Source organism: Mastomys coucha, unplaced genomic scaffold, assembly GCF_008632895.1.
Source record: "Mastomys coucha isolate ucsf_1 unplaced genomic scaffold, UCSF_Mcou_1 pScaffold6, whole genome shotgun sequence".
Lineage (NCBI taxonomy): Eukaryota > Metazoa > Chordata > Mammalia > Rodentia > Muridae > Mastomys > Mastomys coucha.
In genome coordinates, this window is record NW_022196912.1 from 48,970,658 (window position 1) to 48,987,360 (window position 16,703).

The 16,703-nt window shown below is 45.8% G+C and overlaps 1 protein-coding gene across 9 annotated transcripts in view; it reads left to right on the plus strand.

The window, feature by feature from the left end:
* Atxn7l1 (ataxin 7 like 1) overlaps positions 1 to 16,703 on the plus strand; it is a 226,933-nt gene that overhangs the window by 98,758 nt on the left and 111,472 nt on the right. The gene's annotated exons all lie outside the window — the stretch shown is intronic.

The window sequence follows — 16,703 nt, forward strand, 5'->3', positions numbered from 1 at the left end:
CTGCCATCATGTCTCACCTGGACAACTGCCAACGCCTTCCAGCTGTTCTCCCTGCTTCCACTCTCGCTTCTCTACAGCCCATTCTGCACACCAAAGTCAGAATCCAAATCAGAGTTGATCGTGTCATTCCCGTGACTTGTGGCTTCCCCTTGCTCTTAAGTTTAAACTAAAAACCATTATCATGGTGTCCAGGTCTGTGGGGTCAGAACCACAGCCTGTGCCAGGCTCCCTTTCATATACCAGTGGCCCTAGCCTGAACGTTTCAGCACATTGGGTCTTCCTGCCACAGGACCTTTGTACATGCTTCCCCCTCCCTAATGATGGTTTCCTTTCATCCCCCTTTCTCCAGAACTCTGACTCATCCTTCAGAATACATCTTAGTATTGACTCCTTCTTGGAAACGTCCCTAATTTTCACATCTAGACTAGTATTCCCTCATGTGTTGAAAACAAATATTTATTGTGTGAACATATGTTTTAATGTCTGTTTCCCTAACTACAACACAAGTTCTGTGAGGGCAGAAACTTGGTGTTTATACCCCTCAGAGCCTGTATGTGCTGACTGGAGCACGGCATTTAGTTAGTAACAGCAAGACAAATGGAAAAATTATACAGCCCACTTTCTAGAAGAGTTATGAGTTTTTAACAGAATAAATGCCTGAATTTATGTCCAGACCCTGACACCTGCTGGCTATGTTGTTTTAGTAAGTGATAGGTCCTTTAGAATCTGTGTCCTCGTCTATGAACCTGTGATACTAACAGCCACCTCATATGGTCATTGTGATAATTTCATGAAATAATGTATACAAAAGCATTTTTTTGACTGTAAAACCAGATATAAATATACTCTGTCACTCTCTAAATGCCTGTACATTGAGTCCTTCTCAAATATCTATTGGATGGATGCATGGATGATGGTTAAATGGATGGGTGGATGGATGGATCAATCAGTAGGTGGATGGGTAGAGGGATGGCTGGATGGATAGATGGATAAGTGGGTGGGTGGATAAAAGGATGGGTGGATGGGAAGGTGGACAGATGGATGGATAGACTGGCAGATGGATTGACATATCAACAGTTAAGAAACTAGTGCAAGTGAGAAGAAGGAAGCCAAAGAGCCGGAGACTTGGAGGAGACGGGGAGGAACTGGTTTACCCTAATCCCTGCCTCATGTTGATGGGACCGGTGGGGAAGATGATGGTGAAAATCACTTAACCCAGGCAGGAAGAAGTCACCGGTGACCTCAGGGCCACACCTCCTCAGCCTCTTCATGTCAGTGCTGTCAGTGACACGCCTTCATTAGGGCCTGATCACTTTACCGATTTTTGTCTTTGGGGGAGACATCAAATTGATTTGCACATACAGCAAAATTGGTGCAGTTCTTCCAGCTGCTGCCAGCAGGTGCTGACAAGTGAAGAAGTGGCTGTCTGAGGCTACGAAAACGCACTAAACATTCCCGCTAATAAGGCCTAGAAGCCTTCCGTATTTAATAAATTGCCGTGGATAATTGGTTTCAGTTTCAAGAGTGGTTTCATCTTTAACTCCCTGTGCTCTGGTAGGATTAATGCCTGTAGCGTCCAACAGGGATTTGTGGTATGAGAACCTGTCATACATATCTATAAGGTTTTTTTTTCTCCTTCTTTGCTCACACCCTGCTCCCTACTGCTGCCACTCTCTTGGGGAAAGTCACGTGTACATCTGCACGTGTGTGCACACACACACACACACACACACACACACACACACGCATATGATGGTTAAAGTTCCAACCCTTTTGATTGGCCACTCTGACAACATGGAGGCCCAAGCACCTGGTCTACTCATTCATTGTGTGGGGCTTGAGACTAAGGGGCTGGACATGGGCCCTACATCTGTCATCTTATAGATGACTGAGTAAGAAGCACATGACAAACACACAACATCTCTTGACTTCAAATAGAGTTGGTTGTATTAGGTCTCGGGGGCGGGGGGAAGGTAAGGGCAGACCAGAGGGAATATATATATAGATAGATAGATAGATAGATAGATAGATATAGATATAGATATAGATATAGATATAGATAGATATTTTTTCACATAGTGATTGGTAATATAAAATGTGGATTGATAGGAGAGTCTGGGTACCTTGTAAAGAAAGCAGGGTTATTTAGCTTATAATGTTGGAGGCTAAATACTCAAGACCAAGCAACTTTAACTGTTTGGTCTCTTGTTAAGGATTTCTGAGGATATGACCATTTGATTCTGAAGCAGGGAAGGAAACAGGAGCATGCTGAAGGGACTAAGCTTGTAGTGTGCTCTTGCTTCACAACAACACACTCTCCCTCCCTGAGAGCAACATTCCCATGACCCATGGCCCAGTTGTGTTTCACTGGACCCAAGTCTGAACTGAGAAAAGAGGCAGTCTTCAAAGAGGCTTTTAAGCAGGTTGGAGCAGCCTTTGGGCTTCAGCGGGGATGACTCAAGAGCATGTGGCTGATCTAAGGATAGACCATATGTGTTTCTGTCTTCAACACATCTCCCTGATCAAGGACTCAATTGACAGCCCTGTGTTCAAATGTTCGGCCTTATCAGCAGAGTGGTTGCCTTTGAACAGATGCCCATGGACTGTCAAGGAAGTGCACCGAGGCCCTGCCCCATTTGTCAACAGGAAAGTCCAGCGCCTCCCAGGATAATGTAGGCCCAAGCCCAGCAGATGAGGGACTGATGCTGAGGTTGTATGGTGGGGCAACAGCTCTGGGGTGTGACCCCTGATTCATCCTCCTAGTCTCTACGGAAGGGACAGATACAACACTGTGGAGTCCTTCCATTGTTCAGAAACAGAAAGCCAAACTTCCAGTTTCAGGTAGTGGAAAGTGCTCTCGGAGCTCCCAGAACCAGATGAGTTTCCTGTTCTGCTCACCTTGGCTAACTCTGGCTCTTCTTGAGCTTAAACCTTCCTGTGGATGGAAAATGAGTATCTCGTGCTTTTCCAGAGGGATCGAGAGAGGATTAACTGCCTTACTGCATGCAACACACTTATGCCAGCTCGCCAGGCATGAGAAGTGAGCTGATAGAAGCTATAATAGGTTTATTCCCCTGATAAGCTCTGGATTCCCTGCGGACATTACTGATGGGCTCAGAGACAGGGTTGGAGAAGGGCTGGGAGGGTGGCCAGGGAGAAGAAAGGGCTCGGAGAACTCTGGAATTCCTGGTGAGAGAAAGAGAGGGAGAGAGGGGAGAAAGAGAGAGGGATAGAGAGAGAGAGAAAGAGAGAGAGAGAGAGAGAGAGAGAGAGAGAGAATAAGAGAGAGAATATGAGAGAGAGAATATGAATTGCTTAAACCTGAAATATCTGAGTTACAGCGTCACTCAGCCCAAAGCATGAGATAACTCATTTTCCATGCACAGGAAGGTTTTACCTCAAGGAGAGCCTAAGACGTGGTTACCACATCTTTCAGAACGGCGTGCCAGGACCATAGCTGAGGTGAGGGAGCTTTGGAGAGATATTCACCCTTTCAGTGAACAGGAATTAAGATTAATTTGGCTTTGAGAATTTTAAATGCACACATTGTAATCATTGGCTGTACCCTAGAGCATTGTAAAATCAGGGTTGGAAATCTTTTACCATGTACAGTCTGAGAGCAGGAACTCAGTCTTGCAAACACATTTTTAAAACTCCCGAGCTCAGGGAAGAAATTGTCTGCCTGTCAAATGTGCGTTTAGTGCCTTCTCCCTGGTGATGCCTCTCGCCCCAATGCTTTCTCCACTGTGAGCTGGCAGGAGTCCTTGCAAGCCTGGCTTCTTTTACTAACACAGTTCTTGAGAGAACCCAGGGCAGAAGTGAGAACATATTGCTCACCTGTGCCCAGTTAGGCCTAAGTTCTGAGGTTGCTCCCTGGTTGTTTTAGGGTCTTCCTTGCCCACATCACTAATCCTGTAATAAAATTTTGAAAATAATTTCAGTAGCCTATTGAATTTGAAAAGCACCTTGAATGTTGCACTTTCTTTTCTTTCTTCCTTCCTTCCTTCCTTCCTTCCTTCCTTTCTTCCTTTCTTTCTTTCTTTCTTTCTTTCTTTCTTTCTTTCTTTCTTTCTTTCTTTCTTCTTCTTCTTCTTTTTTTTTTTTGATAGAATTCCCATTTTGGAACTCTTTGTCTCCCTCCACCAATCAGAATCCACCCTGTACTTGCTTAATTTTTCAATGGTAAAAGCCCTACCTCCTAGGAGGACCCAACCCACTTGTTTTGTTCACTTTGTGAATGCCATAGCTTAGTAGTATATAAAGTAGGGCCCTGGACTTATTAGGGGTGTCTGGAGGTCACCATTAAGTAGGTGGACTCTTTCTTAAGTCAATATTTGATAAGATCTTTCAAAAGTGCTGATAACATGTTTGTGGGACTGCCTGCTGAGATTAGAGAAAGGGGAAAAAAATCTTAATGCTTGCTCCAAACCCTAAGTAAGTGTCCAGATTCAATCTCCTTTTCATCTATAATCTATATTCCATACATTTGATGAGTCTGGATAGTGGTTTAGATTCTGGAGGTTTTGCTGCATCAGCCTCCTTATTATGTAATCATGTTTGATGAAACCTAACATATACAATTCTGAACCCTGGAGCATCGTGTGAGCCAACACTCATTACAGATGTGCTTCCTACTGGAGCAGATTTTATTGGAAGACTTTATGAAGATGCATTCCCTGGTTTACTTCCAATTGCAGAAAGTATAACTAACACACACACACACACAGACACACACACACACAGACACACACACACAGACACACACACAGACACACACACACAGACACACACACAGACACACACACACAGACACACACACAGACACACACACACAGACACACACACACAGACACACACACACACAGACACACACACACAGACACACACACACAGACACACACACACAGACACACACACACAGACACACACATAGACACACACACACATAGACACACACACACACAGACACACAGACACACACACAGACACACACACACACATACACGTTCCACAGAGGATCCCTTGACCTTGCCTTCTTTGCTGCCTCCTCGTTAACTCTATTGTGAAGGATCCCCTTGACCCGTACAATCATGAGAAAACAGTGACCATTGGCTGTATCATCCGTAAGGATGTGGCTGGGAGAACAGAATGATTTTCAGCTGATATTATCATTAAAATTAAGTGCACATGGCTGTCCTGCAAACTGCAGGTTAGATAGCACAGTCTTTAATAGATCTGGTTGCAAGGAAAGAAATACAGGGTGAGGAACAGGCATGCCGAGGCTATGTGTGGTGGCCCAGGCCTATAATCCCAGCTCTCAGGAGGCTGAGAGAGGAGGCCAGTGGGAGTTCTAGGCCAGTATGAGATACAGCAAGAGGCAGTCTCAAAACCAAACACACCAAATCAAGGTGTGTAAAAAAGGGAAGAGCGGGCCAGTGTCTAAGGCCCCTGGCCCTCTGTGGCAATGCCTGAAGCAGCATAAATTTTGAAGACTATAAATGGCTCCTTCAGAGGGAGGCCAACACCCTACAGCCTAGGGACTTGGTGCAGTTCTGTCCTGTCAGTTGTATGGTATCTGCTCAGACTGGTACCTCTGCTGTGTGGTTTTCAGTGTCTGCACTTTATTTCCCCAAGATTTTCTTTTATGGAGTCCATATGGTGATCTCACAGCCTGTCTTTCAAGAATTTGGGCTTTGGAAGTGACCTCATAGAGTAAAATGTATCTCTGTTTTGGAAGCTCCCTGTGGCCTTTGTCTGCTACCAAGGTCAGGCCTGAGTAGAAGCCTGTGCATTGGGCTTCTCTAAGCTGTTGGAAGCTCCCTGTGGCCTTTGCTACCATGGTCAGGCCTGAGTAGAAGCCTGTGCATTGGGCTTCTCTAAGCTGTTGCTGCCATAAACATTTATGGTTTTTTGGAACTTATTATGTAGTCATTTATTAGCCCGCACTGCCTTCTTCACTAAATCAGACCTGGACCCTCTCACAGGCCTTCCTCCTGCTTCCTGTCAATAGCTCCCTGGACCCTGTTCATCCTTAGCATGGAGATTTGTTCGGGGACCCATTCTTGCTACAGAACCTACTTCCTCTGCTTCTCTTGTCCCCCTAAATGCCAGACTGCAAGGGGTGGCTATCCTAAGGCTGTGGTCCTAGTGTCTCTAGAGTGAACCTCCCTCCAGCTTGTGATTGGTTTCTTTAAGGCCTTCATCCCCATTTGATGAGGATTCCTGGATGTATTAGTAAGCCATGTGTGTCAGGTCATAACGAATAAGAGCTGAAGTGACACACAGAACCTCCGAGGGGAAGGGCAGAAGTTTCGCCCTTTTACTTCTTATCAGGGTTCATCTGACCTTGTTAATATTTTCAGTTGAGATCTAGACTCCCACAAAAAATGTCACATGCGGAGCTTTTGCTGAGGTGGATCCTATTGGTTGTCTATTCTCAACACACATGCCCGAACCCACACCTACTTAAGTACGAATGGGCTAGATTATGGGAATATAGGCTTAGTCTGGTTTTGCTATCATTCAGTTCTCATAGTAGGTACTTATTCAGGCAACGTGTGTTGGATAGACAAAAGGAAGCCATAAATAAGGGCCCAGACTGGCGGGCACTGTGTGGACTTACCAAGCTCACTAGTGAGGAGGCATATGCTGTCACTCTGCACTGTCTTGGGGACATTTGGTAACCTCATGGCCACCACTGAGGGTTTCTTCATGGGCATCTTACCACTGGTCCTTCCACACGGTGCCTTCCTGGCCTTGACAAGAAAGCCAGTCAGTAAACAGCTCTTGCCAAGTAAACACCCTGGCACCTGTCCTCCCTCCTGCACAGCATTCTGGGGCCTAGAAGTGTGTCTACACACTGTTTCAAGTGTACTGAACACAGTCACATGAGCCAGAGGAGGCATGTGAGGCTGAGAGTGGCTACGTGACATTTGAGGGGCAGAACTGTAACTACAACCCTCGGGTTTGGAGCCCCACATCCAATATACTTCCTACCAGACCCTGCTGGAGATGCAGATAAAAAGGACAAAGATTCAGGGCCCAGTCTCATGAGGCTTCCTGTCTATTTCAGGCAAGTGCATCAGCAGGTACAGGAAAGACTTACTGTTGTGGTTCTCAGAAATGAAACAGCATTCAGAATGAGTGACTCCACTGCTCTGCTGTCTGCTGGGATAGAAAGGTGGTGGGGAATGTCAGCAGTAGAAAACCCACGCTCAAAATTGTGCATAGAGGTGCAGCCTTGTGATCCCAGTACTTGGGAGGGAAAGGTCAGTGTATCAAGAGTCTGAGGCTATCCCTGGGATACATGGAATTGTATCCCAAAAGGAGGACAGAGAGAAGGGTGGGGAGAAAGAGAGAGACATCCAAGTTCATCCCAAAACCCTTGTTTAAAACTTTTTTTTTAGATTTATTTTATGTGGATGAGTGTGTGTCTGTGTGTGTGTGCATGTATACGTGTGCCTGGTGCTTGCAGAGGTTGAAAGAAGACATAGGATCCCCTAAAACTAGAGTTATGGATGCTTGTGCACCAACACTTATGGTGCACAATCCCAGGTCTTCTGCTAGAATATCAAGTGCTCTCAACTGCTGAGCCATCTCTCCAGCCCTAGCAAGGCCTTGATTTTTATCCTGTCAATCTCATCCCTCCACAGACCTCATTGGAAATGTCTTCACCAGGGCTGGGGAGATGGCTCAATGAGTAAAGGCACTTGCCTAGAGAGCATGAGAACCAGAGTTTGAACCAATGCCATGTAAATGGTGGGTGGGTGCAGCTTCCCACCATGTTTCTTATTCTTCCACAGTTTCCAGTCCGTTCTCTCAGCTGTCGCTGACATCAAGAGAGCTGGCTTGAGTCAGGACTGATTGAGGCACAGAGAGGCTACAGGACACAAGGTCACATGACAAACTCCTGGTGGGACTGGAACTTGAGCCAGGACCCTGCCCAGCCCTGGCCTTTCTCCCATATTGTCCTGTGATCCTTTCCAATGGCTACCCTTCCAGCCATCTTTGAGGACTCAGCAGCTGCAGCTCTGCCACCCGTGAGCCTGCAGCACAAGCTTCCACCAGCTCTGCTGCTGCTCTGCAGCAGTTCGGTGTGCACTGACCACTTTGCTGTATCTAATCACTTAATTAGTTTGTGCCTGCAAGATAGAGCTGCTTCATTTAGAAGCTTAACAGTGAAAACGTCTGAGTTGTTTGCCATAATCTGGGTGGCATCAGGATGACTGTGGCATCCTCCACCCCTTGTTCCTAATCCACTCAGCACCAGGGGCGCTGGGGATCGGCCATGCAGGGCACAGATGCTGTGCTGAGGGCTACAGGGGGGCTGTGGCTGCGTTAACCAAGAGACAGCACATGGGGAGGCAGGAGCATGGGAAACACAAGGTGAGGGCCTTAGAAAACAACAACTTGGTCAGGATGTGTGCAAGGCCCTGAGTGCCATCTGCAGCACCGGAAAGGAAGGAAACAGGGACAATTAGAACATGTTATGCTTCTCTTAGGACCAAAGAACCAGTAGAATTGATCTTCGAGGAACCCAAGTGAAGTCAGTAGTGAGTTTCCAACCAACTTTTCAGTTGACAGAACGTCTTAGTCATAACTACATGTTGGAGGAAACACGGAAGCCAGAATCCCACCAGCTTAACCCAGCTGGGATCCCAGTGATCAGGCAGAACCTGAGGAGCTCTGTTAGGTGTCCATAGGGGCAAGACTGACTGAATTTCCCAGAATTCCCTGCCTTGCTGGTTGCTCTCCCAGATAAGGCACACAAGAACTTCTTGGGAGAATGGGAGAGGAAGAGGAGCTACAGCCACTTTGCCACATGTGTTTTGTCACTTAGCTGTCTGCTGTGACGGCTACTGTTCTAGCTTCTTCTGGAATCTTCTTCAGCGTCAGTCCTAAGCAGGCATGTGTGTTTAGCTCTGTGGAAAAGAGCCCTTGCTGCCACAGGATTTTCCTACCAAAGTCAAGGTCAAAAGCCACAAGGAATGATAAGACCTTCAGCCCATTATGGGGTTCTAACCGAGGCCTGGAAGTTCCACATTGTTCCTGGTCTTCCCTACTTTCTAACCCTTTCCCCATCCCCGTTTTCTGCTCCATAGATTTTACATTTAAGTATTGGACACATAAGCATGAGCTGCCTGAGCTTTTCTGGGGGGTTTCCTTGCCTGGAGTTTGTGGGCCTCAATCACCATATGGTGTGTTGTGACCTGTCTCCCTTTGTGTGTGTTATAATGGCATAAAGAGATGTGCCACCCTCACCTGCCCCATATTCCAGCGACTGGCCAAAGTTAAAGTCGTAGGAAGCTTGGAATGACCAACAGGAAGAGGAAGAGCCACTGTCCAGTGACCGTTTTGTTTTGAGGAGCAGTGGGCAAACTGGTACAAATTTCAAAGTGATTTGATAAGTATCATTTTAAAAATAATTAGAATACATATAAAATTCTATTATTCACCATGCTTAATTGTTTACAAAATAGATTGCCTGGAAAGCTTACAGGTTAAGGGTGGAAGAGGCTCTGGGGCTGGAAATAGAGGCTTAACTTTCCTTGGAAGTCACAGCAGACACTCTCTGAGGTGCATGTGGGGGAATGACATAAGGTCCCTGTGGGAACAGCTGGTAGATGCCTGTGGAGCCCAGTGGTGTGGGTGCATAGAGACTCTATTTATAGTAGAGAGAAAATCCTTCTGACCTGGGTCATTTTTTTAAGGATAGTGTGTCTAGAACTCAGCCAAAGTGGCTCTCAATGGTGAGTTTGGATCTGGTGGAGGAGATGGCAGGTGTGCCGGCTCTGTTCCAGACCCGTTACCTCAGAAGACCACCAAGTAATGCTTCATCTGTCCTTAATGCCCGGGGTGGGGTTTTCATAGCCTCTCTTAGTGTCTGTCCTGTATGTGACAACTGTGACCTTTCTTTCCTCTGCTCTCACAGCACAACTAGCAGCCCCCCAAATGAGAGCTTCTGAGCTTTCATAATAAAGACATGATAGGTATAAAGGCACTGGTTAAGAAAATTGAATCGGCTGGAGAGATGGGTCAATGGGTCACTTCTCACTCTTGCCGAGGACCCAAGTTCAGATCTCAGCACCAAAATCAGATGGTTCACAACCACCTGTAAGTCCAATTCCAGTGGATCCAACACCTTCGCCTGACCTCCTGGCATCCACACACACATGGCATATACTCACAGACACACGTGTGAATAAAAGGGAAGGAGCCTTTATAGAAGAAAGAGAAAACCAAAGCTCAGGTACCGTCGTCAAACTTCTTTTGAACGTTCTCTTTCCTAAAGTGGGCAGTGGAGGTGCTTGCCTTTCATCCCAGCACCTGAGAGGCAGAGGCCAGTGGGTGATCTCTGAGTTCAAAGGCAGCCTAGCCTACAGCCAAGGCTACACAGTGAAACCCAGTCCTGAAGAATAAGAAGAGAAAAGAGAAGAAAAACAAAGAAAAGAAATAAAGAAGGAAGGAAGGGAGGGAGGGAAGAAGGGAGGGAAAAAGGAAGGAAAGAAAGAAAAGAAGAGAAAGAAAGAAAGGAAGAGAGAAAGAAAGAGAGAGAGAGAAAGAGGGAGAGAGAGAGAGAGAGAAAGAAAGAAAGAAAGAAAGAAAGAAAGAAAGAAAGAAAGAAAGAAAGGAAAAAAGAAGATATTGTTCATTCTTGTCAGGCATTGTGGTTCTCTCCTGTGATCCCAGCACTTGGAAGGCTGAGGTAGGAAGATTGTCATGGGTCCCAAAGTCTGCCTGGGCTGTGTAGTATGTATCCAGACAAACTTACAGAGAAAGTTCCTCCATCTTCTTTATCTTTATTCTTTTAAAAAAAACAGCATAATTTTTTATTTATGTTTTATTCTGTGTGTGTATACATGTATATACATACACACATACATATATGTATATATACACACATACATATACGTGTATATATATACGTATATGTATGTGTGTATGTGTGTATATATATGCATATATATACATATACACACACATACACACACACACACACACACACACACACACACACACACACACATATATATATATATATATATGAAGGTCAGAAGACAACTTTTGGGAGTCCTTCTTTCCTCTCCTGCCACATGGATTCCTGGAATCATCAGGCTTGGCTATAAGCACCTTTACCCGCCGAGCCATCTCACATCTCCATGGCCCTTTATCTTTTTTCCCCTTCCAGTACTATAATAATAATTTCACAAGCTCTATGTTCTTAACTAAATTTATTTTTATTGACTGGTACCTCAAACCACAAAACGCGTACATATTAGTAAGAGTTTGTGATGTTTTGATGTAAGCCATCATTGATTACTGAGTGAAGGTGATGAACTCTGAACCCAAGATAAGGAGAAGCAGAGGCATGTGAGCATCCAGCATTTGGGTTTCACGTGTTCCGTAAGCAGTGCTGGTTAGTGTCCAGAGTCGGCGCATGGTGCCTGCCCCTCAGGCAGAGGTCAGATTTACAGAGATGGACTTAAGAGTTATTAGTGTACAGGTGCTGCATGGGACCGAGACTGGGGGGTGAGAACAGCTTCCTTACACTGTCCATACTGTGGCCTCTCTGGAGTGGTCAGACATAGACTCCAGATACCACACACATCTGTCATTCCTTTGCAGCCTGGGGATTGCACAGCTGTGTAGTGTGAAGTAGAGGAAAGAGTGCCTAGAATCCAGAGCCAGCTCCAACACTGGCTGGTGGAGTTAACCCGAGACCCATCTCAGCTTGGCTGCATCTTCTAGAAGAGCTCAGTTATGTGGTCTCTCAGAACTGGGCCATTGCCTCATCTGACATGAGGCAATGAGATTCAGTAGGATCCTGATCCAATATTCACACGGAAAACTGAGAGGCCGAACTCGATGGAAAAGGGAAACTGGTCAACCATGAGACATTCTCTTTCAGGGAACAAGGGCATTTAAAATTATACAGAAGTTACAACAGTAATCCAAACATTACTTCCCCATATAATGTACACACACGGGTGTGGGTGCGTCTAATACATCATGGGTTTATTTTCTCTGAACTTCTTGAGAGTAAGTTTCAATTAATAGATATAATAAGTAAATTATATCTATCTATTAAGTATTTGAATATGAATACCCTAAAATTAACAGTATTTATTTTATTTTATTTATATTTTTTTTGGTTTTTTGAGACAGGGTTTCTCTGTATAGCCCTGGCTGTACAGGGCTGTCCTGGAACTAACTCCGTAGACGAGGCTGGCCTCGAACTCAAAGATCCACCTGCCTCTGCCTCCCAAGTGCTGGGATTAAAGGCATGTGTCACCACCGCCCGGCAACAGTATTTCTTTTAAATAATAAAATCATCAAAATCAGGAAACTTTTCATTCCCTCAATTATATATTGTAACAATGTTAAAAACCAAAAAATGATTTAAATCCTGGATTATGCTGGATTATGCTGCATTTAGCTGCCGTGTGTCTTTTGTCTTTGCCACTCCTGGCCTTAACATTTCGGAAAGTTAGGAACCAGAGATGCTATGAAGAGAACCTCCAGTTTTTTCCCTAGTAGCTGCTGTTTCTCTGGGGTTCAGGGTATCTGTTTGGGAGGTGTGAGCAGCTTCTGAGAGTGATAAGACCTAAGGCTGGAAATGTAGAAAGTGCTAGGGCAGAAAAGAAAGGGAGGGAGAGGAAGCCCATTAGGTTTGCACTGGACAGCAGGGATACTTGAACAGTCAGGCAGAGGCTCCCTTGGTCTGGGTACAGCACATTTGAGTACATCCTAAGCGAACGGTAAAGTCACCAAGTCAGGAAGGCTACCCTGAACCCGAGACAAACACCAAAAAAAAAAAAAAGGAAGGCCCCTTCCTAGCATCCCTGGGCTTGTAATGTTCCAAAATGTTAAGGCCAGGAGTGGCAAAGGAGAGCGAGAAAGGCCCCTTTCCACAGCAGATTTATCCTTCCAGTCAGTCGTATCGACTGTGTCTAATAGATCATTGCTCCTGCACAGAGCCTCTGAGAGCCAGGCTGTTCCCATGAGCCCTCGCATATTATCCCTCAGTGACTCAGATATTCCTCGCTCTCATTTTAGAAATGGGAAAATTGAGGCCCAGGAACACGGCCTGCTGGTGCAGAGGCACCCCTGAAGCGGGGGTCTGCAGCTCCCGCTTTCTACCTTGCCATATTGTTTGAGACCCATTCACAGGCTTCCTCCCAAATCAGCCTTCACTCTGCTCCAAACAAGACTTGAATGGAGACGCAGCTCTATTTTCCACTCATGTCAGCAGGTTGATACTTGATTAATATTTGGGATTGCTGTCTCAGAGAACATCATTTTCACAGATGCAGAGACCAATTTTGCTGTTACTAAGGCAGAAAGATCTATTTCCTCCCAGTCGGCAAGCAGATTTGGAGGGAGCTGTAACCACCAGAGTGTTCTCAGTGGGTCTTGAAAGGAAGCAGAGGCCCCTTGGCACTATAAGCATCGATAGTTGGTGGGTCGGAAGTTCCCAGCACCCAACATGGGGACCACTTGGCACATTCTATGAATAGCCATTGGCTTTTAAAGTGAAAAAAAAAAATTCTGAGTGATTGTGGCTGTCTTCGCCATGTTGCCCTGAGGGGCATGTAGAGCCCCAGAGAGCTGATTTCTTTGACAGACAGAGGGGGTGATCAGAAGAGCCTGACCTGCCTCCTTAACTCACCAGGAGCTAGCAATGAGATTTCTTCTGTCATTGTCACTGCAACTCCCATGCAGCTGCCGCATGTCGAGCACTGCATTCAAACCCAGCTCTGTGTAGCTGGACTGGGCAGCAGTAAGAGAACCTGCAGCAGTAACGCTGAGTAGTGGTTCTGTGTCTAGCACAGACCTTGGGCTTGCCCATCCTCGGTTCATATTCTGTCCTTTTACCTGCTCTTTGTTCTTGTGTCTCTCTGTCTTAGTCACTGTTAGATTGCTGTGAAGGCACCATGACCATGGCAAGTCTTATAAAGGAAAGCATTTCCTTGGGACTGGCTTTCAGTTTCAGAGGCTTAGTCCATTATCATCATGACAGGGATCATGGCAGCATGTAGATCGATGGCTAGAGAGGTAGCCGAGAGTTCTGCATCAAGATTGGCAGGTAGTAGGAAGAGGGAGACTCTGGGCCTGGCTTGAGCATTAGAAAACCTCCAAACCTCAGTGATACCCTTCCTCCAACAAGGGTACACCTATTCCAAAAGGCTGTACCTTCTAATAGTGGCAACTCCCTAGCGACCAAGCATGATGATCTCAAGATTTCTAACAAATGTCACAAGCTTTGTGAGCAGCTCCGCTTAGCACTACCCATTCAGAAAAGAGTTTTAGTGTGTCTTAGTGGAGATGGTGGTAGAGTAGGTCGGTGGCCATTCAGGGAGAAGCTTGTTATCAGGTAAAGTGTGGGTGGAAAAGTGTGAAACTCAGTAGATCACATACTGTCCACAAGGCATGATACTGGACAAGTGCTGGAGCCAAACTGCCTGAGTTCAAATCTCAGCCCTGCTACTAAATACCAGCAAGTTACTGGACTGCAGATTTCCCGATGACCAACAAAACCAAACAAACCAGAAAACCTAAACCACAGTGTTGTTTTGAAGATCGAGTTGGTCAACAAATGTAAAGTACTAGCATGCCTGGTACACATAAGGGCTGGCAAGGCTGAGTGGTGGGAGAGAGGACTGGAAACAGAGCTTCCTCGAAGCATTCTTTGTATTTAGATAACCCAACGTGGACACAGGGATTTCTTAGTAGTGGAAATAGCAGAAGCCAAGGCACAGAGGCAGACGTGCAAGGACACACAGAGCTGGGAGTTTTGGCTTGACTGACGGACACGGCTGTCTGTCTGAAGGGAACACTGGCGAGTGGTGAGAAGTAGTTGGTATCAAGCACAGGAACTTCCTGAAGGCCAAACTAAAGAGGTAAGAAAAGGCCTCACTGTGGAAGCAGCCGAGGGCCAGCTAGAAGCATTTAGTTTTGATGCTTCTGGCGTACAAAGTTTGTGCCGTGTGATTGCCATGTGACAATCACAGCCGTCAATTCATGCACACTCTGTGGTTTCTGTAAAGGCCTCCTCTTTCATTGTCTGAGTGACCATTCAAAGCAATTAAGTGATTGCGTGACCTTGAGCCATGTCTCCAAAAGGGTCACATAGGATGGAATCCACCTGCTTATTAGAGCTCACAGCCCTCAATCTGTAGGCCACCCTTTGTGGATGAAGTCACCTCTGGCCACAGAACTATAAGTAGACCACATGAAACACACTGCTACTTTGTCATAATTCTTTTCTCCTCTTGAGTTCTTGTGTTGCAAGACAGGGGATTTAACCCAGGATCTGCTCTATGCTAATCAAGCATTCTGCCACTGAGTTTTACCTGAGCCCTTGGTTTTACTGAAGAAGGGTCTCACCATGTGTGTGGCTTCAAACTTAAGATCTTTCTGCCTCAGCCTCCTGAGTTCTGGGACTGCAGGCACTTGGCCCCCAGAATAACGTAATTATACAATAGGAGAAAGGTGTAACTGTTCATGCTCTTTCTGTCTTGCATACATAGAGGGTAATAGTGGGATATTGGAGCTGCATGCCACCCTGTGACCTCTAGGCCAGTTAACCGCCCTGCACAGGCAAGGCTGAGGGATTCATTTGTGATGTGAGGTGTGAGGTGTGGGGTTCTGTATACCACCTCCCTGGCTGAATTGCCCTTAGAAGTAAATGAATTATCCCGGAGTAAAGCAGGTGGAGCCACAAGGGTAATGCCCAGTCATTGGTTATTGTCAGCATGGAGGTTGTTTGTAAAATCCTCCATGTGTCTGCAAGATCACAAGGGGAAAGGAGATGCACTCACCTAATTGGAAGGGGAGTACAGGGGTTCCTAAAAGCATTGTATTAGGAAATTTGTGGCAATAATCTATAGAAAGCAAAGTCTCATGTAAAAGTGTAAGTTCTCCTACTCATACCCCCAGAGAAACAAAGTGTCTGACCACTAACATTACGTTACATTAGAATGTATATTAGCATTAGAATATACAACAACAATACATTAGAAGGCACAATAGCAATACATTAGAAGTCTTATTGAAGGGATACTCCTTTTTAAAAGTCTGCCATCTTATAGCTGAGCAGTAGTAGTCTTCAAAACCCAGGTAATGTCCTTTGTTATTCAAACTGTTTGAGACCAAAGAATAAGATGAAAATCTCCCTCAATTGATTTTATGAAGCCAGCATGACCTGAATCGTCAAGTCTAAAAAGAACGTGTCTCTTCCATCTCCAAAGCTTTGAGGCAAAAGATGACCCTGACAAAGAAGGCCGAGGAAGGAAGCAAGGCGAGGTGTGTGCACCAGCACCTGCTTTGAAACAGAGCCTCTCTACCTGGCTGCACTGGGGTCTCCCTGGGAGCTAGGGGTTTTCAAGCTCCCTATACCCACTGCTCCAAGGTGCCTTCAACTCACAGAAGCTCACAACCTAGTATGCACCTGCATTTCACCTCCGCTCTCCAGAAGTTTGGGGAGAGCCTCTTCTTCTTCTTCTTTTTTTTTTTTGGCAAAACCTTTGGCATGGTCAGAGCTAGGAAGCCATGTCTTGGCTGCTGCAGATATACCAGCTTCCATCAGAGCCTGAGGAGGGGACCACAAAGGGCCAAGCAAGTGCCTTCCCTCGGGGGCCAGAAACCCAATGGTGATGGATCTGCTCCTGTTTTCAAGTCCTGCAAAGGAAAAAAAAAAAAAA